Source organism: Vicugna pacos, chromosome 4 (assembly GCF_048564905.1).
Source record: "Vicugna pacos chromosome 4, VicPac4, whole genome shotgun sequence".
In the NCBI taxonomy this organism is placed as follows: Eukaryota; Metazoa; Chordata; class Mammalia; order Artiodactyla; family Camelidae; genus Vicugna; species Vicugna pacos.
Window position 1 is genome coordinate 13,906,858 of NC_132990.1, and position 21,482 is coordinate 13,928,339.

The window sequence follows — 21,482 nt, forward strand, 5'->3', positions numbered from 1 at the left end:
ATATGTTATTAATCACACACTACATTATTACTTTTATTGAAACTATTCTTTTAAAAATTTACTTAAGTATGTAGAGCTCAACTCTACCTGCTTTAGGATCTCTTGACTCTAATACCTATACCCTCAATCTACTTCATTTCCTGGGTCCCGCTTCCTTGTACCAGGCCATGGCAACTCTCAGTAGGCACTCAGTGGGGTAACAGTAGGCTCAAATGATTTGTTTCCCTTTTCTCAGCGATCATTGTCCTCCACTGTCTAATGTCCAATGTCTTCTGAACTGTAGTTGTATCTATTTTGTCCTTTTTATTTCTCTCCCACTCCTTGTCTTTTTCTTGACTTGGAAGGATAAATTTACTCCCTGTTACATTTTCACATGTGCCAGAAAGTCCTCCACATGTCAGGCCTTTAAATTTCCTTATTGAAAGACTTTAGTTGATAGTCTGTTAGTCTCTATTAGTCTCTTTTTCCTTCTTTTCCTATTTATTTTGTATTATTTGACTATTGTAATGGCTGAATTTTACGTCCACAATTACCTTATTCAGTCAAACACTGATTTTTTTTCTAGTGTTGCTCTAATGAAGCTCTGTCCAATGGAAATATAATGGATCCTGACAGATAATTTTTAATACTCTGATATTTACACTAAAAATAATAACAAGAAAGATGTGAATTTAATTTTAATAATATATTTTATGTAACTCACTTAGTCAAGATATCTTTTCAAATCCTTTAAACACTTTTCAATCACTTCAATCCACATAAAGTCATTAATAAGATTTTCATAATTTTCATTCTAAGTCATTGAAATGTGGTGTCAATTTTACCCCTATAGCACATCTCTATTTGAACGCTGAAATGTAATTGCAAATGCACTGTTTGTATTTCTATTTCATAACATTTTGAGTTGAAATGTAGCTGAACAGAACCAAGCTTTTCTAAATATATGTAAAGATTCTTGAATAACTGAACTGAATACAAAAAGTATTTTCCTTTAATACCCACATCCATATACATAAAACTAGTTTATCTAATTTTATAAGAATTGATTTGACTTTGTAGAAGAGCACAGCAGCTTGAAAATATGACTATACAAGCTAAAAAAATTAATTAATTTTCATGTCAACTTGGCATTGGTATCATATTTAAAGAAGTATTGGCATATATTAAAAAAGTCTGAATCTATCATGACCAAAAATTCATTTTGTAGATTTTGTACCATATGTACATGTGTGTTTAACACTGTAAATTGCAACTAAAATCATCAGTATGTTGATTCATATTAGAAAATTATGATTCATTCTCATTTTGAAAAGTTTAAATTCCAACATACATTCCATATCTATTTAGATAACAAGTAAGCTTTTTCTTTCCTTGAGCTTCAAATTGAGCTTATTTATACGCAGTGTGATATTCTGTGAGAAAACAAATCACACTGCCATTTTTTTGTCTTTGTTAAATTTTTGGCAGACATTCCTTGGTTTCAAGAAAATCTGCAATTGGAATTAACAGTACAATAAATCTTTAAAAAAAAGAAAGAAAAACTCTTCCCTGTTGAACCAGAGTAAATTGGCATGAACACAAGATAATTCAACTCATTGTCTTCTATTTCTTCTGCAAACTCCATAAAGAGTTAATGATTCATAGCACCTGTCGTACAGACTAAACAATTTTCACAACTGTATCATGACAATTTTAATAGCCTGCTTCAGAAACCAAGCAGGACTATTTTCATTATGTACGAAACAGTGGAATAAATAAGAAAAACATGTAAGTCCCTTTTATTAACATTCTAATAATTGTTTCTGTTTTTTGACCTAATATGGCTGTAGCACCATTTGTCAAGATAAAACTAACCCTCTCATATCTAGCTCAAATTCTATTTAACAGAAGCAAAAGCGTAAAAGCTAATTTAATTCTTTAGACTGTAAAGTGACAACAACTCCTTCTGTGCTGGAAATCCTTTGATGAAAAATTTCCTCAAAAGGATGGTTCACAGTGTCTATTACATTACCTAATTCATCTAAAGCTACAGAAAGTATCTACTTTTTCATTTTGAATCTTATCAACTTTAGGTCTTTTACAAAGGACTTGTATTCTATGTATAAATATTTGGTGGCAAAGATCAATTATTTATTTGTGAAGTTTCTCTTTAGTATTTCCTCATAATTTTCTAGCAAAATTTAAATAACTGAAATAATAACTTATTTTTCCTGTAAGAATATTAGACATGTTATGCCTCACTGGAAGGGGGATCTCAGCAGACACGGAATCTGCAGGCCCCTTGATCTTGGACTTCCCAGCTTTCAGAAATGTGAGAAATAAAGTTTGTTATTTAAGTCACCTGGTCTAAGGTATCCTGTCATAGTGGTCCAAACAGACTTTGACAATTTCAATTTATTTCACTTCTAGGAACACCATAATCAACTAGCCAACATCATAGGTCTGCGTGAGTCAGACTATTCCAGTTGTTGCCTTGACTCTGTTTGTTATGGAAACCATACCCACCTTGCTCTTGGCAATTGAGTATAGCCACTTGGCTCCTGCCACCCTGAGATCTAATTATTCTCATTGTATTTAGATTTTCCAGTTCAGTGACTGTGGTTCCCACTATAAGGTCTAGCCTACAGAGAAGAACAATCACAGAGTTCTTCAAGGATGCTGGAGCTCCATTCACAACTTTATTTTTTGCAGTAGTGGTTAAAGGGATGTCTTCTGGACCCTTTCAATATGGAAAACCCACTCTGACATTCCAGCCTCCAAAGCACTCGAACCACTGTTTCTACATCTAACCAAGGCAGATCCAGTATTTCCAGTTACCACACTGTGGGCCACCTTTTCCTCCGTGTTTCAGTTAACCAACTAATCAAACTGTTAAAGCCTTTCCGAAGTCCCCAAGCTATGACAGTGAATCCAGCATTTCTGCTAACTGAGCCCATATCAACAAACTTGATCTAATCCAACTTTATGTTCCTTCCATCATTATACCATGCTCTTAAGATCTATCTTCACACATATTCCCTACATTTCTGTTTGGACAAATTAGAAAATTCAAGTAGTTCTTTTGGAATGTAACAGGCTTCCTCATGGATCACACTTTGTACCTCACCTTTAGGGACCTGCTGTGACTTGAACCCGGTTATAATTCTAGAAGCAAAGAACGGTGGTATGTGTGGGTCCTGAGGAGAATCAGCATTGTGTTCATGGCAGCTGTCTTGGGGGGAGGCCATCCCAGTGTTCTCAGGCAACGAGAGTTAAACCGCTTAGATGGAGGTGGAGAGGATGAAAGCGGGGAAGCCACGGCCCCCGGGAATGAGAAGTGTACCCATGCTTGGGGTGGGAAGACCTCTTCCACTGGTAAAGCTGACTCATCAGACGTTGGCGGCTCAACATCTCCAGCCTCACCAGCATTTTCCCATGTGAACTTATTTCACTTACAAGATCCCATTCTTTCCCAATAGACGCCCTCACTTTAACAGTAGATGCCGTGGGAGGCTTACAGAGTTTCAACTTGCATTGTAATTCAGCTAGCCACAGAATAAGATTCTGCATAATGTTTTCAGCACTGTCAGCCCTGGGGCTACTGGAGATACAGGGCTCCCTTCAGGATACAGTGGAAAACTCTGAGGTTATTCATGTCATTCTTGAGCTGGGAATTTGAATCACTGACCACATCCTTGTACCACCATGTCCAGAGACATTAGGAACAATGAGCCAATCTCATTATATTTGGTAGTTTTCCAAAAATGTATGAAAGACATATACACAGTCACCCAGCTCCATACTTCTCTGAATTGGCTGATGAGGAATATACAATTGTGATATTTTATGTATTTCTATTGCCAGATCACACCATGAACGATCACCGTTCTTGCCTCTGCTGGAAATAGAGTCATTATCATCTTTAATCAAATCAGAGATTCAATTCCAGAAACTCCAGAACCAATTCAGGAAGCTCATCATTATTCTGTTCCTCTACAAACACTCTCAATACCAAAATCTCTGCTAGCCAGGATATCTCTCTACCTATCTATTGAAGAAGGAATTGACTCATGTGATTATACAAGCTGCAAAGTACAGAGATCTGCCACTTTAAGGACTGAGAACCAGAACAGCCTGCTTTTTCTTCCAGATTTTTTTCCTCCCATCTGTTTTTGTTTCTGGAAAAATATTAATAGTCATATAAGTTCCCCCTGTGTGTAAGGTGTCTTTTTTTCCCTCTGGATGCTTTTAAGTTCTGCCCATTTATTATGATTTCTATCTATTTGATTATAACTAGATTTTTCAAAATGTAACGTACTTTGTGCCTAGTGATCTGTTGGTTGATGCCATTCATCCACTGGAAACTTCTCTGCCACCATATTATCAAATCTTTTATATACCCCATTTTCTTTCTCTATTCTCCTTGGAGTTTAATGATAAGTATATTAAATCACTTTGTATTCTCCAAAAGACTTCTGATGCTTTGTTCTTTTTAAAACCAATTTCTCTCCTTGTACTTCAATTTATCATTTTCTATTGACCTGCATTTAGTCTTCTATTAAGCCCATTATTTTCACTATTGTATTATAATATTGAGCAATTTCTTTAGGATATTTGTCTTCATCTATATGTCTACTTGAATACACTCTCTTTAATCCACATTGCTGATGCAGTCCACTAGACTTCTTAACATTTTACCCTGGGTGTTTTTAAGTCTATGACTGATAATGCTGACAGCTAGAATTGCTTTGTGTTTACTTCTACTATTTCCTTTCTCAGAGGCTTCACAAGTTCTTGATTTTTCATGGGTTTTATTTTGTGCCATGCATTTCTATAAAAGCCCAATAGAGTCTGAATTGAGTTATATTTATCTCCAGAAATAGGTACACTCCTGTTCCTGCCACTGCCTCATTAGAGAGCCTGGAATCCCTGGAGAGTTTCTCTCACTATTTCTTCCCCGTGTCTGATTTTATGGTACAACCCCCAGCACTCTGTAGAGGCTGGTAGGAAATAGCTTTAAAGTAGCGCAGTTTTGCTCTGTGTCTGGGGATCCTCTGACCCTAATCTGTCATATCAGCCAACACATGAAAAATAAAAGGTTTTTTGAAAATTAGGCTGATTTTCCTTATCCTGATCTATTACAAATATCCTGTCTTCTCTGTTTCAGTCACAGACGAGAACATCCAGGGATCCTTTCTTTCTTCACACTCTGGAGTTCATTTAGTTCACCTTATACTTATTTATATACTCTATGATGGGGAGAAAATAATAACAATTTGAGTATGTGGTTGATCTGGCTTGCTTTTGTTGTTAGGATAAGAGCAACACTCTTGTACAACTTTCTACTTTGAACCAGAAGCATACACATTTCCTATTTAAATTAGATTCTCATTTCCAAACTTGTACTTTGGAGAGTTCCATATTATTATGTTTAAAATATCCCTACTCATTTTTAGTCTTGTGTTGCTCATTCATTGTGCTATTCTGTTGATCCTAATATGTTGAAATCTTGAAAGTCGAAATTGTGGATTGCTCCTACAGAGATAATTTAGTTTGCTCTCCAAAAGGGGCTAGAGGGCACTATTTACCCCTTTCAATATTTTGGCTAAATTTCAGAATTTTATGTTTCTTATCCTACCTTACAGTTGATAGAAAGCTTAGTCTTTTAATTCTCGGTTGGACATTGGTATTTCTACCTAGGACAACCCAAGTTTTCTTTCTGTTTATGCCTCACATGTTCATTCTAAACTAGCCATTTTCTCTTTATTACGCTTTTACTTTTTTGTCTCTTAGAAAAGTCCGCTAGCCGCTTGAACATTCATGTATGTAATTCAAATAAATTTTGTGACAATTTAGCCAGAAGCTTGTTATTTTATAGCATCCTGTAATAAAACGTTTAGTCATTGCTGATTCATAGAATTTGTCACTGAGTTTCTTGACATACAGAATCACATTCAGAACACATTCAAAAAGTGCTAATTGAATTGAAGAGTTAACATACACATTAAGTAGCATATGTGTCTAAGGGGAAAATATGAAAGACTAGATCTATTATAATCACTTGCACATAAATGTCATTAGATAAATTAGATCTCAATAAAACATTTCTAGGTGTATTTTGATTCATGATATATAGCAGGGAAGCAAAAAGGAAATAATGGACAAGTCATTTGAATAAATTGAATGGAACTTGGTAGAAAAACCATGATTAATAGTAAAGATTCCTGGATCAATGAATGCATTATCAAATCTGTGAGAAGGGATATGCTTTCCAAGGTAGAGTAGTAATTTCAGGTCCTTAATAAATGTTAAATACTGAGGCTAAAATACCAAAAGTGAGGGGTGCAAGGAAGGTCAGACAGGAGGGTGTCACAGAAGACAAAGAAAAAGGCAGTTACTTACAGCCACCATGCTTGTAACTTTGATACATCATGACACTTATTTGAGTTGTTCTTCCCTTTATAAGTTCAACTGTTCTCTTAAGTGAGTTCATTATCTTTAACAAACTATTTTGATATAATGATGTCATCTGCCCCATTTTAGCCTTCTCTCAAATCACAGCAAAGTAATCAGAGTTAACAGAACTTTAAATTATGAAGGACCAAGTTCATCCACAATTTGGAAGAGCTATTCCATTCCATTTGGGATGGAAATGTGGATTGCTGATCAACAATGCCATTCTTAAACTGTTGAACTGAGCTGTTTAGTATTATTATTATGTTCTATAGGGAAAATGATTTTAACATTTTGAACAAAAGTCTAGCTTCTTGCTTTATATCCATGAGTAAAACCTCAGAAATGGAAAGATTTGCATTATAAGCACAAGAAAAGCAAATACAACAATCCCCTTTGCAAAAAAGCTCTCTCTTTGGCTCTTAGGGGGAAACTGGCTTTATTTCTGAGGCTTGAAAGCATTCTTAAAACAGTATTCATCCCCAGTCATAGTAAACTTCCCTCCTTGCCTATTAGGACTTTCTCAGAGAATAACCTGAGATGAAAATATAGGGCGCACCTTGTTTTCATTATCTTCTCTCCTATCTGTGCCTCACTTCTGAAATGCTACGGAAGCCTTAATGTCTTCCCTCCTACCTACCAGGAACCTGCCTCGGGGAACAGGATCTGAAAGACTGAGGAGGCAGCCCTTGTAGATGTGAATACACAACAAAAGGCTCATCTCTTTCCAGAACACAGTAAGAGCTGACACATTTGGGGTTTTCAGCTCGGATACATTGGCTCCCAAACTAGTAGTTCAATTCAGTAGATCAGTCTTACTGCAGATATGGTAAAGAGTTTGGCCCTTTATAATAGGTGATTAACTGCCACGGCCGTTTGGATCTCAGACAGCAATAAGTACTCAGCGACTGAGCTGGAAACATCTCACCTAAAAGAAAAATCAAGCCGTTCATTAATTTATGCCCTTTTAAACCCACAAATGTTTTGTAATTTCTAGATTTTAGGGAAGTTTTAAAAGTCTGGTCTAAAATGCCACAGGCGCATTAGCAGCAACATTTAAAGCTGTTAGAGGCTTCCAGCAGATTGTATTATTTATCATGTGCGGGCTCTAGAGGCTAAGAGCAGCTGAAAGGATGGCAGCGCCAACAGCTGAGAATGAAGATTCTCTAAACAAAGGGCCAGTTGCCATTTAGCCTGATGTGCAAAGAACTGAAAATGTAGTGGGACTCCTGGGAAAACAGAAGTGAGTCCTTCTATCCTTGTGTAACTGAAAGTAGAAATGTTTGTACATTATTTCATCAAAGGGTATAATTAAAAATAGATGCTTTCCTCTCCTCAGGAATAAAAAAAAAACTGATGAACAAATAAGGAACTGAAGAAATATGAAAGCACATTTTAGATTACAGAGCATTCTGCAAAATGTAGGTTTTTATTATCATTAATAACATCATATAAAATAAATGACGTTCATATTTATTGAGTGCCAATGAATTCCATAAATTTTTAGCAAGTTTCTAGACTTATTTATTTTCAAAGATGGAAAACTGTTTTTAGTTTCTGTAAACCCTTACTTCACTCTGAGGTATGAAGCAGTACGTTGAGTATTATGGCACAAAGGAGCATTAAAAAAATAACAAAAATATGGTTCCCAGTTAGCACAATGCTGTTTGTCTAGACACACGTGTAAAAATTGGGAAATATGAGTTGTTGACCTGCACTGACACTTTTCTACCAATATGATTACATTTGGTGAACCAGAGGAATAAAATGAATTAAAACCATGAAAAGGTTTATTTTCCATCTCTCCTTTTCTGTCTCTGCAGGATGGCCCTGAAACACTTGTTCTCTGTGAATTTACATTTTCCAGTGTAACTTTAATAACAAATGTCTAGATTTACGATTAGGGTATAGATAAGACCCACATGTTTGAATGCCCCACCTTTTCAGATTAATGGAAAGTGTAACCTAGCTCCACTACCTTTGGGAATTCTTATGGTCTTGAAAGTGGGTGTGTGCTGGTGGGTGGGTGTCTGGAGAGGAAAGGTGGGTATTCCAGCTGGGCAGGAAGACAGGGAAGGGGGTCAGGGTGGCTGGCAGGAGCAATCCTACTTATTCCAGAGTATCTGTGAGAGTAGACCTCAGATGAATGCCATGTGAGCCTCGAACATGCCACAGCTGCTGTCTTCTGAGGGCGCCAGAGTGGCCGCTCTGCAAAGCAGGTCTGGAAGGACAACTTGCTTCCTGCTCCTCCCCAGTTTTCAGGGGATTCTTTAAGGGAGAACCAACACACTACCCAGTATAACATCAAGTCAAGGGAGTTCCATGGCCACTAGGATCTGAGCTCTGTGTATGGTTACGGGCTTTGATTCCCACTGCAGTGCTGGAATGACGAAGAACTGGGGATTTTTCCAGAAAGATACTACCACATACGCTTCACAGGTTTCTGGGTTTGGGGATGCTTCTATTTTTTTAATCATTTTTTTTAAATTTTATTTGCTCTTGTCACTTTCTTGAAATATTTCCTTGTACACATACTTGATATCCCATTCCTTAAAGGGGATCACCAAAACGGGAGTCATATTACCTTTAAACAGAGGGAGCTACCGGAGGCAATAAAGACAAACTGCACTCTCTCAGAAGGATATGACTGCTCATGTGCCGGGGGCCAAATCCCACATTCCTGTGCTTTGTCTCCTGCCTGGTTGCTCCGCAGACTCCTGCCTCAGCCGTAAATTGTCTTCAAGGAGCAAAAATTAATACTTTGTTTGCTCGGTAGTAAGAACTCCATGCAACGTTGTCCGAGGCCACATTCAGATTCACTCACACAATCTCTACTAGGACATTTGATCAGATTTCACCCATCTTTGTGAATCCTGGATTACTGGTCTCTTTTTAGTTTTAAGTTTGGGGGGGCGGTTGTTTGTTTTTTTCTTTTGTTTGTTTCCTTGTTTGTTTCTGGCTGTGTCCTGGGGTTTCCTGGAACGATCCCTTCAGAGATGAAAATGCACAGTACATTTCAAAGTACAGATTGAATGTCTAGGGAAACCAGGTCTGCCCCAGAGACCTGGTTTCCCCCAAATTACAAAAGTTTGTCTGATTATACGAATGTAACAACACTCCAAGCAGAGGCAAGGAAGTAATTCTGGAAACTATTACTTAACTGTTCCTCAAAAGCACAGGGTTTCCTAAAGGAACATAGCCTGAATTTCTCAGATTAAACCCAGTCAGCAGAAAGACACGGGCTGGACCACCAAGCTCTGGTCCCTGGAGGAACCGCCGTCATGTAACTGTGCTGTGGGGCGTGAGGGATAAGACAGGGATAATTGCCAACAGGAAGACTGTTGTTGGGGATGTTGCTCATTGATTAAAATTGGATGTTCTTCCTGAGGACAACAGGGAAAAACTCTTCCTAGTCTTATTATGAGCCATAGTGTGACTCCTTAGAAATAATCTGTTCATTTCTATCACATGAATTAGTAAGTAACATGAAAGACCATTTTGCTGTGTTTGTAGTAATTTCCACTAGGAGGCAAATTCACTGCTCACTCTTACTGGATATACTTGGTAATTCATAGTGTGTATTTGTGTACTGATTCTATTCCTGTATCCATTTGTTTTCACTTTGTCTCTTCATTCTTAATTTTTTAAAATGTTGTCTTATTTCTTGTAAGCTGGAGTAAAGAACTTTTGAGAAAAAGGAAAGTTAGAAATAAATATATCCACTTACATTCCAAAATAAACAAGTAACAGTATAACATGAAGAAAGCTATGCAAAGTCCTAAGCAAGATAAAACAGGACAATGACCCACAGAGGACACGGCCAAATAGAGAGGAAATAAAATGTGTGCCTGGTCTAAATATTTATTAATGTAGACCTCTATAAGCAATAAGCTTTTGGCTCCAATAAAGAATATAATAACAGTGTAATCTAGATGGAAAAATAAGACATATGCACATTAAGAGCACACCCCCAATAAAGGATTACAGCCATGAGGTTTTAACTAGGCTAATATAAGTTACTCTGGAAAGCTAAATTTATATCATAGATTTTTCAAAAGAAATGAACAGACAGTATCTGATTTCCTCTTTATTTGATAATGGTTTGTCCTATTTATTGGTCATATACAATATACCAAGTATTTTGGAGGTCACTCTGGGGCAGTGATGAGCCAAATACACACGACCCTTGTCCTCATGGAGTTTGAAGCACAGAGAGACAGAGAGTGAGACAGAAAGATCAGATAATCACACAAATTCATTAGTGTGCCTTAATTCTGCAAGGGGTGGCTACTAACTGTTGATTACTAAGTGTAAATTCTGGGGATTCAGTAGTGAACAAGAGACACAATATCCTATTCTCAAGGGACTCACATTTTAATGGGATAGGTAGAAAATATATACATTTGGTAGGGAATAAATAAGTACAGTAAAGAAACTGAATCAAAATTAGAGCAAAGAGAAGATAGGGGAGGGCATTCTATCTTCGATATGATCGTGAAAGAATATATATTTCCTCTACTAGTTTAGAAATTTCTTGAGCTTAGCCTATTTACTGACTTCCTTTAGCACACTGTGTCATGAATGAATGAATCTTACTGCTGAACTGAGGCAAGATGGGTGTGAGAAATGGACTGGAATTGCTATGATTTTCATTTAAATTTTTAGAAAGTATAAGTTGAGTCATCTTCATAAAAATAACATTTATAGATATGTCAGTAGAGATAATTATAAATATTTTAAGGATTTAAACCAAAATCCTGACACATTATTCTTACAAAATTTTGAACCCAATATAGTTACAAACATGGAGTTTTGCATATAGAAGATACTGAACAAAATGTATTGAATAAACTAAGAACTAAGAATTGGTACTTTTATAATATTGCAATTTTTAAATTGTTTTAAATAGGCCTCAGCTCTGGAGAATTGGATTATTCATAATCTTTGCCTTTACCATTATCATCATTAATCTGAGAACAGCCCTCTTTTAGTTAGTTTTATAATTTGCCTTGCTAGCTATAGTTAACAAAATCACATGTACAATTTCAAAATAACTTTTGGAGAAACATGTATTATTTCTATTAGCAGACATAATAGTAGACTTCAATGCACCAACTGAATAAAGCCGCCCAGCTAGGAAATACACAGCCCGGTCCATTTCTAATGCCTGTGTTCCTTCTACTACATTACAATGCTTTCATAGTCCATTGCCAGGTTTTAGAGAGATGCTGGGAGGTGACTGATGTGAATATTGTGAACAATGCAATTTAAATCCATGTTTAGATAGGTTGCCAGCAGAGATTATAAAACCAGAAAGTAAAAATGGTGACAGGCTGAAGAAAACAAAATAAAATACAGACATATAAGGGAGAAAGTGTAAAGAGCTGGAAAGAGAGATTTGGAGAGAACGGGCAGATGGGAGATGTGGACGCTGGTGGGTGACTAGAGGACGGCAGTGAAGTTCTCACAGAAACAGCACCTGAAAGCCTGGAGCAGACAGCCTCCCCCAGCCCAGGGGGCAGAGGTGGCCTCTGGGAGAAGATCAGGATTCAGCTAAGGGGAAGAGCTGGAAAGTAGAGGACAGCAAATGATGAGCACAGGCAAGGCTGTCAACCGCAGATTTTCTTTAAGACTTGTGAGTCTGGCAAACATCTAAACTGTTCAGGAATTCCACAGTACTTTAAAAGAAAGTTGGCTTTAAGTGGATGCAACCAAGCTGAATCGTTTTCATGCAAAGTGAAATGAAGTCAATAAATTCAAGGAGATAGCTCTAAGGATAAAAAATCTTTGAAAGAATCTTGGTACCCATAACATAGGTATCCAGCAGAAGAGCAAGTGAAATGGAACTGACCTGTTTCTTACCTGGAGAAAAATTACAGCTGGTTATGGACCTAAATGAAAGTAGGCATCCAAAATTTCCCTTTCTGGTTATCCATACTGATTTTTTCCATGAGAATATTTTCTGAATAGGAATGCTAATGTTGGGGTTGTATCTCTACTTCAACTTCATTGCTTTCCTAAGCTTTTTATGTGGTACAGAAACACTGTAGTCAGAGAACATGTTTTCTTTTTTCAAATCTTTGTGTCTCTTTTACATATAATGCCTTCAGGAAGAGAAAAAAATGGGAAATTTTCATTCACTGGACAATCTGTAGATGTCCATGGCATAGACATTATTTCATTCATATATTAAACTATTCAAACTTTAGTCTTCTCGATTATAAAATGTAGACAATAAACTATATTGAATCCATAATGTTACTGTGGTGATCACATAAAATAACATGTATAAAATAATTAAAGAAATGTCTGATCCACAGAACTTAACCATATACATTTTTAGTGAAATTCATTTACTCTTATACCTTATAGCAATGGAAACTAGTGGCCCAGGTTCAAATCCTTGCTCTGTCATTTACTAGCTGAGTGGTACCTGGCACATTACTAAGCCTCTATGACTCAATTCTCTCATCTATAAAGTGGAAATAAAATTAGAGCCTACTTTCCTAGACAGTTGAGACTATTAAATGTTATTATGCATAGAGAACTTAAACCAATACTTAGTACAAATTAAGTGCCCAATAAATGTCAACTCTTATTATTAGCCGTCTGAAAGTTAATGCTGATTGCAGACAGAAGCATTGATTCTTTCTTTTTTTATTAACAGAGTTTATTTTTTTTTTAGAGAAGTTTCAGGTTCACAGCAGAACTGAGCAGAAAATACAGAGAGTTCACACATGGCCCTCCCACCCCACATATATACTCCCCTAGCCTCAACATCCCCCATCAGTGTGGCATAATTGGTACAACTGATGAACCAACATGGAACATTATTATCAACCAGTGTCCACAGTTTACATTAGGGTTCACTCTTGATGTCGTATATTCTATGGGTTTTGACAAATGCATAATGACCTGTAGCCACCACTATTGTCTCATACAGAACAATTTCATTGCCCTAAAAACCTCTTGAGAAGCACTGATTCTTAATTTCTTGTTTCTTATAAAATGCCCTCTGCTAAGCTGACAAACTCTAGGAATCCTTTCCCAGGAAAAAGGAAAACAATAGAAATTATATTTGTAAGTACATTCACACAAAAATTTTCATGTAATTTAAGCAGTCATGAGCCATTTGGAACCCATCTGTGGCCTGCAGGTTGGGAAACCCAGCATAAGACTTGGCATGAACTAGTCCATAAATGCAGGAATAAAAAGAACACGTATGATTTACTGATACTATATACCATAGAATATGGAAATATTTTACTTGCTTATTAAGACATTTAATTGGGGAGCAAAAATAAATATATGATCATCTGAAAAGGTTTGCAGTTGGTATTACAAAAAAAATCTCTCTCAGAAGTTCTCAGTTGCTATGTTTGTTGAACTTAGTTTTGCTGAGGAAAAGAACAGAATGGCTCAGCATGACAAAAATAATACACAAACTCTATTCCTCAAAACATTCAGTACCTGCCAAAGAAAGCAACATGCATATTGGGAGATTGCCAGCAGTAAATTATTTATAATGGTGCACAATTCTCTGTGAGAGTCCCTAATATTTAGGTAGGAGAATTTTAACATCAATATTACATTGAAGAACATTTTTTATCTCCTTTCCAGAGAAATAAGGATTAAATTTATTTTCAATGTTATCATGTGAACAAGTAACAGTCACTTATTTCATTGTTTAAAACCTCAATACATTATGATTTGGTTATAGTTCAAAACACACATTATAATTTGCACCTTAAATTGAACTCTGTTTTTGAAAACAGTGTGAATTCTGGAGAAGACAATGAAATTTCCAGTTAGTTTTTAATGCTGACGCTTACTTACATAAGTTACACAGTAAATAGAAAACCCAGTTCTCTTTTGACAAGTGAGAAACCAAAATATCTGCTCTATGAAAACCTTCCTAGTGAGTGAGAATCATCTCTGAAATCAAGGGAAATGCTGACTCTGGATCTGTTGAAGGTCACATCTTGACACATTCGGGCTTGAAATTAACTTGTAATTAAAACTAAATTGTGAGGGCAGATGAAATGGTTCTAGACTCATGAAGAAGGGATGTTTGTTTTCCTGTGTTATCCATCTCTCATTTCTGGTTCCCTCATCCTCCATCTGGAAGCCCTTCTGTATCTGAGACATAATTGCATCCCCTGCTCCCAGCAGCACTGCTCCCAGTCCTGTGTTGGCCAGGAATTCCCGTCTTCCCTCAGATTATTCTGTACTTGCCAAAATACTCAACTATCTTTGGTACTTAATCTAATTCTTATTAAATTACTAATAGGCAACAGCATTATTAATTAGAACTTTCACAAACCTACTAAAAAGTAAATAATTTTGTGTATATGTTTTGTGATGTATAGTTAAGACAGTACTAAAGTACCTTGCAGAGTTATTGTTGTAAATTAGTTACTATACTTACAACACCTAGAACAAAGAAGAGATTCTCAGTAAGTATTAGCCATTATCATTATTGTATATAATGGATGCTATGGAAGAAAGTCATGGAAGCCATGGTTTAAAAGCTCCCTCTAATCAGGGTAGAACAAGTTATATTTAAAACTGATGACTGCTCTCAATACACCTTGGATATATATGACCATGAGCAATGAAACATAATCAAGTGCTAATCATCTAATATGCCCTATCTTTAGAAGAGTAATATTAAAGAGAAAATTTTGATTGAAAAATAATTGGCATTGTAACAGTCTGTGCTGTCTGAAAATAAAATGAGCTGCTGATGATGCAAGAGGGCCCTATCTGTACAGACAGGCAAGCAGAAGTTAGATAATAGGTTGTAAATGACAGTAGACTATCTCTAAACTTTTCTCCTGCTGTATGTCTAACATGCACTTATATCTGAAACATACAACATCAATGGGGTCAATAGATACTTATCGGGGGTCTCCTATGTGCCAGGCACTGGGCAGGACAATGGGGGTTGAAATGATGAGCCAAACTGGTTGGTTCCATGTCTCATATGGCACTAAGTTATACAATCATAACTTAATTTGTTAAGTGTATACATTCATTAAATTATTATAAGGGTGCAATACACTAAACTAGGTTTAGAAGATGGCATTCCAGGGAACGCAGTCTACAAGCTGGGTGGCATTAGCCTTTGAAAGATAGAATTGGAATTGGAGATAGTCTTGTTTCACAGAAAACTGTGCAAATCCCCGGAGTAAAAAGAAACCAGGGTTTCCTAAGAACTGGTACTGAGGTGGGGGGTCTCTAGCAAAGCTAGAACTGAGAAGGTTGGGGAAAAAAGAGACTGAAAGAGGCAGGCACTGTGATCTGATCATAGAGAACTGTATAGTCATGTGATCAACTTCATGTGTCACAGAACTAAGCCATAGAAGACCAGCACAAGAGAATAATGTAATCAGATGTGCATTCTTGACATAGTCTTTATATAGGAAGGTCTCATGGATTTAAATGTTTTAATGTATAGAAAAGATCTATGATTCCTGTCAACCTGCAGTATGTCAAAGTGAAACAGAATTAAGTAAAAGTTACATCACTTATCAAAAGGATTCAAGCTTTTCTGATAGGAGAATGCACCTTAGTTTTAGAATAGGTCTCTTAGCTAATAAAATATTAAAATATTCCTATTAGTCCAACTTAGATGTACAGAAACCAAAAGAATAGTATTGTAACTTAGAAGGCAACAAAACATTTGTAGGGGCTGAAAAGAGGGCCAAGTCAAAGAAAAAAGTGTACATTGAAAATATAGTTCAAAAATTACAATGGTGATGGAGATGTCTCATGTAAGTCTCTAATAAATTCTTCTGACACTTCAATAAAGAAAGACCACACCCTTTCTCCATAGCACCCCTCTGCTCCTTTCTCACACACACACACACAAGCAGATACCTTCTGATAAATTTATACCAGGAAACTAAAGTCAAAGCCTGTAAGAGTCATTATCTTAAGATGACTTCTTACATAATGACCACAAGGAAAACCCACAAGATAACAATGAAAGAGCTTTAGAGCAAACGGGGTATGTTAGCTGAATTCTCAAAACTGTGTTGATAAAACATGACATTTTCAAGTTAGAAATGAATTGGAGATACAAACCATGTTCTAAGACATGACCTTGCCTTTGTCTCTTTTTTTTGAAGTTTAATATATTTGCTACCAATTACATGTGGATGAAAAATGTAACCAAGCTTCCAAAAATTGACTTTTGGTCTTTATCTATTTATTTTTGGTTTCTATATCCAAAATGCTCAACAAATTCGAAATAAAATAATCCAATTACCATTTCATGGATTTTGCAATATTAATGTCCTTTTAATTCAAGATTTCAAAGGACATTTAAAACATTAATTAAGCTTCAAATCATTCAGTATCTCTACAACACACATTTCACAGACAGTTAAGCCATATCACTGAGATGTTAAAAGAGTTTTGGACGGAGTCTGTAAATTGCAGAAGTAGAAAAAAAATTCTAATTTGTGGATATACTAACTGCTCACACTGAAAAGTAGCCACACAAGCCAGAAGCAGTTTGCTTTTCTTCCATTTCTTTGTGGCATAACTTGAGGTATTATTTTATGCCTGGGAGAGAACTTGGGGAATAGGGTTAATATCACACCTACTGACCATAAAGTAAACACAATAAAATAACTACTTTATAAATAAATAGTAAAATCATTTCTACATATTGACTACTGAAGATATTACAGAAAAATCACAGTATTCCATTAACTTTTTTGGTTCTAATAGGAAGAGAATGATATTGGCTCCCCTTAGCACTTTCCAAATTGGTAAAATTCAGTACATAGTGTTCAGTTTGTTGAACATTGGCCAAAGATAAGTGCAAGAGAGGAATTTCACAGAATTCCATACTTTGAAAAAGCATATGTCCTACACCTGTATCAGTTAAAAATGATGTCAATCTCTTCAAAATCTGAAAATAGGGTATCATTGTAAACTGATTAGAACAAAAGCTGTTTAGAGACAATGTTAAATCTTCTAACAGAAAATAAGTAAATGAACTAGTGGGCAAATCACCAAAGGAAAATGCAAATGGCCAATAAGCATGTGAAAAAATGACAATTCAAAGTAAGACAGTAGTGAGATTCATTTTGCCTATTAAGGTAATGAAATAAATATCTATGTATCATTGTGTATATGTAGAATATAACATTTATCAAAATTATATGTCTTAACACTAATAATGTCCAGTGTTTTTGAATATATGAGTATGTATGTGCGACAATTTATATATTCCTGGTGGGACTATAAATTGGTACAATGACTTGAGAGCAATTTTGCAAGATATTTCCAAAAAACATTAGAAATATGCCCAAGTGTTTACCCAGAATTTCTATGTCTAGAAGTGTATCCTAATAAATAATATGGGTTTACGTAAAGAAAATTCTGTATGTTTATTACACCTCTGCTTGTCATATTAAAAATAGAAACATAATTAAATGTCCAACAATAATTTATTTAGAAGTTATGACGTTTCCACATATTTTCCTTTTATATAAACATTTTAAAGGACATTGTGGAAGTCTATTTAATGATATGGTAAAATGCTCACAATGTAATATTTTTAAAAGCATATTACAAAACAGTATTTATTACATTCATGAAAAGAAAGAAAAATGTGTACACCAGATATTAAGAGCAGCTATCCTTTATGTGAGAATTTATGATACTTTCTGTATCTTTGGGGAGTTTGTTTTCTTAATTTTCTACAACTTTCTTGTGTTACTTTTTAAAAGGTTTTAATAAGCCATATTTATTATTTTTCTTTAACATTATTTTTCAGAAGTACATTCTCAGGAAACCCCGAACTTTGTTCTTTTTCACATTTTTTTCAGCTTTATCTCTTGAAATTATTATATGTACTCATCTTTCTGTGTGTGTGTAGCTCTATGCAATTTTATCACATTGGGTTTTGCATAATTACAATCACTAATAAGATACATAACTGTACCATCACCATAATTCACGCTACTCTTTTACAACCACGCAACCCCCCTGTCCTCATCACTTGGCAATTACTCATCAGTATCCATTTATATACTTATGCTATTTGACAAATACAGTATATATACCTTTGAGACTAACATTTTTTACTCTATTTCTTCTATGTTCATCCAAGTCGTTGCATGTTATCAATAGTTCACACTCTTGTATTGCTGAGTAGTGTTCCGTGATGTGGATACACCACAGTTTGTTTCGCCACTGAGGGACAGATGAGTAACTACCAGTTTAAGGCTATTACAAATAAAACGGCTCTGAACATGTGTTTAAGGTTCTGCATGATAGCAAGTTTTCACTTCTCAGGGATAAGTGTCTCACAATTGCTAGATTTTATGCCAAACTATTAGCTCCAGTGATTATATCGCTGAACATCCTCCTCGTCCCCCTGGCAAAGTATGACCGTTAAAGTTTCTCCAACTTTGAAAAAAAGAACAAAGTTGGAGGACTTAAAAATATCTGATTTCAAAACTCGCTTTAAAATTACAGTGGTCAAGGCATTATGGAATAGCATAAGGACAGGCATAAAGATAAATGAAAAAAAAACCTGATAGTTCAGAAATTAAACCTTACATTTTTGGTCATTTGGTTTTCAACAAAAATACCAAGATATTTCATAGATAAAGGATAGTCCTTTCACTAAGTAGTTCCAAGACAACTGAACAGCCAAATTAAAACAAGAATAACAAGCTCATGCTCTTTATTCATACCACACACACAAAATGTACCCAAAATAGATCATAAACATGAATATAAGAGCTAAAACTATAAAACTTCTGAACAACAACAGCTAATAGGTGAAAGTCTTCATTACCCTGAGTTAGGCAAAGAATTCTCTTACAGAACTACTAGAGCATTACTCATTTCAAAAATGGAAACTTGGACTTTCCTAGAATTATAAACATTTTATTTCAAAATATACCATTTAACCTGAAACTACAGTCCACAGGCTAGATGATCATGTTTGCAAATAATATATCAAAATATTTAAAGAATAAGACAAACAACTCAAAATAGAAAATGGACAAAAGACATGAACAGGCATTTCACCAAAGAACACATGTAAATAGCTGATAAGCATATGAAGAAAAGTGCTCTATATTATTTTTCAGTAGGGAAATACAAATTAAACCACAATGTGATAATAGAATGTAATCAAAAGACGGTCCATACCAAGTACTGGCACGAATGTAAAGAAACCAGAGCCTTTATACATTGCAGGGAGAAAAATAAGACTGTTTAGTTACTTTGGAAAACATTTTGTCAGTTACTCAAAAAGTTAAACATAAAGCTACCATATGATCCAGCAATTCCACTCCTAGGATTCTATCCAAGAGAAGTGAAAACATCTGTCCACACAAGACTTGTATGTAAATATTCTCAGCAGCATCATTCATGATAGCCCAAATCTGGAAACAATCCAAATGCCTATCAGCTGGTGGGTGAATGCATAAACCAACTGTCGTATGATATACGACAGGATACTCTTCAGCAATAAAAAGGAGGAAACACTGGGTAATAAATGCTAAATATGTATGAGCATCAAAATATGCTAGATGCAAAATATTATATATTGTATGATTCCAATTATATAAAATGTCAAGAAAAGGCAGATTGTTTATATTGTATTATTTACAAAGACTGGAAAGCAGATCTGAACATCCTGAGGCTAGGGGAGAATTAGGAGCTAATTACAAATGTGCTCAAGAGAATTTTTTTCAAAGTGATGGACATACTCAAAAACTGGATTGTGGTGATGATGGTACAATTTTACTAAAATTATCAAATTGGACACTTACACTGGTTGAATCTTATGCTATGTAAATTTTACCTCTTTAGAGATAATCATTTTTAATTTTTAAAAGTGTTTTGTGCTATTTCATGCCAGGAATTATCATTGGGAGGCAGAAAGCACTGAAATGGTTGAATATGAGGCTGGAGGGTCAGGTAAGAAATAGATTTTTAATGTCGAGGTACTATCTTTTAAAAATTCTGAATACTATAGGAGATATTTAAAAATTAAAGGGTAATAAATCACATGATCAGATTTGTGTTGTAGAAAGCTCTTTCAGTGATATGGAGAATGAACAAGGCTTGGTCTATGAAATGCAATGAGGAAAGTATAGCGAAATGAAAGTTAGAAATGTTGAGAATCTGACATAAGGGGGAAATGTGGGCACATTCGCGAGAAAGCATAAGCAACAGGCCTGGATGAGAAACTCAATACCAAAGAATGGAGACCAGCATCGAGGAACATCACCACTCGCTTAGGAAACTAAGTGGGCGGTCGTAATATTAGGTAACACCGGAATTACTTGGATACAGATATTTAAAGGAAAAGGAGCTACCTGAGCACCCTCTAAATGGAAAATTTTCCTAGGTAGTTATATAAATGAGTCTGCTACTCACCACATATTTGAAGACAAGAGATTAAGGTGTCATCAACTTATGTGTGGGAGCAGTTTCTCTAAGGAGATCCAGGAAAAATGAATAGAATAGGGACAGAAGGCCAAGAAAAGAGCCCTCAGCTACACAGAAGTTTGAACAGAAATGGCTAGAAAGGAAGACAGCAGTGCCTGGAAACGAGCCGCTTTGTGGGCTACAGGTTTTTAGTAACTTATCGGAGAAGGGCCGTCTGGATTTGGGCAAGGAGTCATTTCTGAAGCAGTTTGCTTTGAAGGAATTTTTGAGACCTTCAAAGCTTTTTATTGCTTATTTATCATCTTATTTATAAAATAAAATGAAATTTGAGGCCTGAAGATCTTAACAGGGACACATAAGCCTTGTTTTGAAGCTACTTAACTAAGATCTCTCTCTGCTTCATTTTTTTCTCACAAAATCAAATGTGTTTCCTATTTAAATAAAACACCATTTATTTTTATTTACCCAAGGTATACACTCCATGGGAAAAAAGAAGAACAATTAAAAAGTTCAGATGAAACAAAGGATTTCTTGACACAATCTTATTCCCTCCCCTAGGATAAACACTACTGAAACACTATTATGCGTCTGGTATGTTTATTTATTTATTTATTTATTTT

General features: G+C 35.6%; 2 long non-coding RNA genes across 2 annotated transcripts in view; both read right to left on the bottom strand.

The window, feature by feature from the left end:
- Positions 1-21,482, bottom strand: part of LOC140695986 (uncharacterized) — a 178,041-nt gene that overhangs the window by 77,165 nt on the left and 79,394 nt on the right. The window lies entirely within an intron of this gene.
- On the bottom strand, positions 6,853-12,528 carry LOC140695820 (uncharacterized). Its single transcript, XR_012071644.1, has 3 exons — positions 12,295-12,528; positions 9,985-10,116; positions 6,853-7,360 (listed from the first exon to the last, which is right to left on the bottom strand). It is a non-coding gene; the product is annotated as an uncharacterized lncRNA (long non-coding RNA).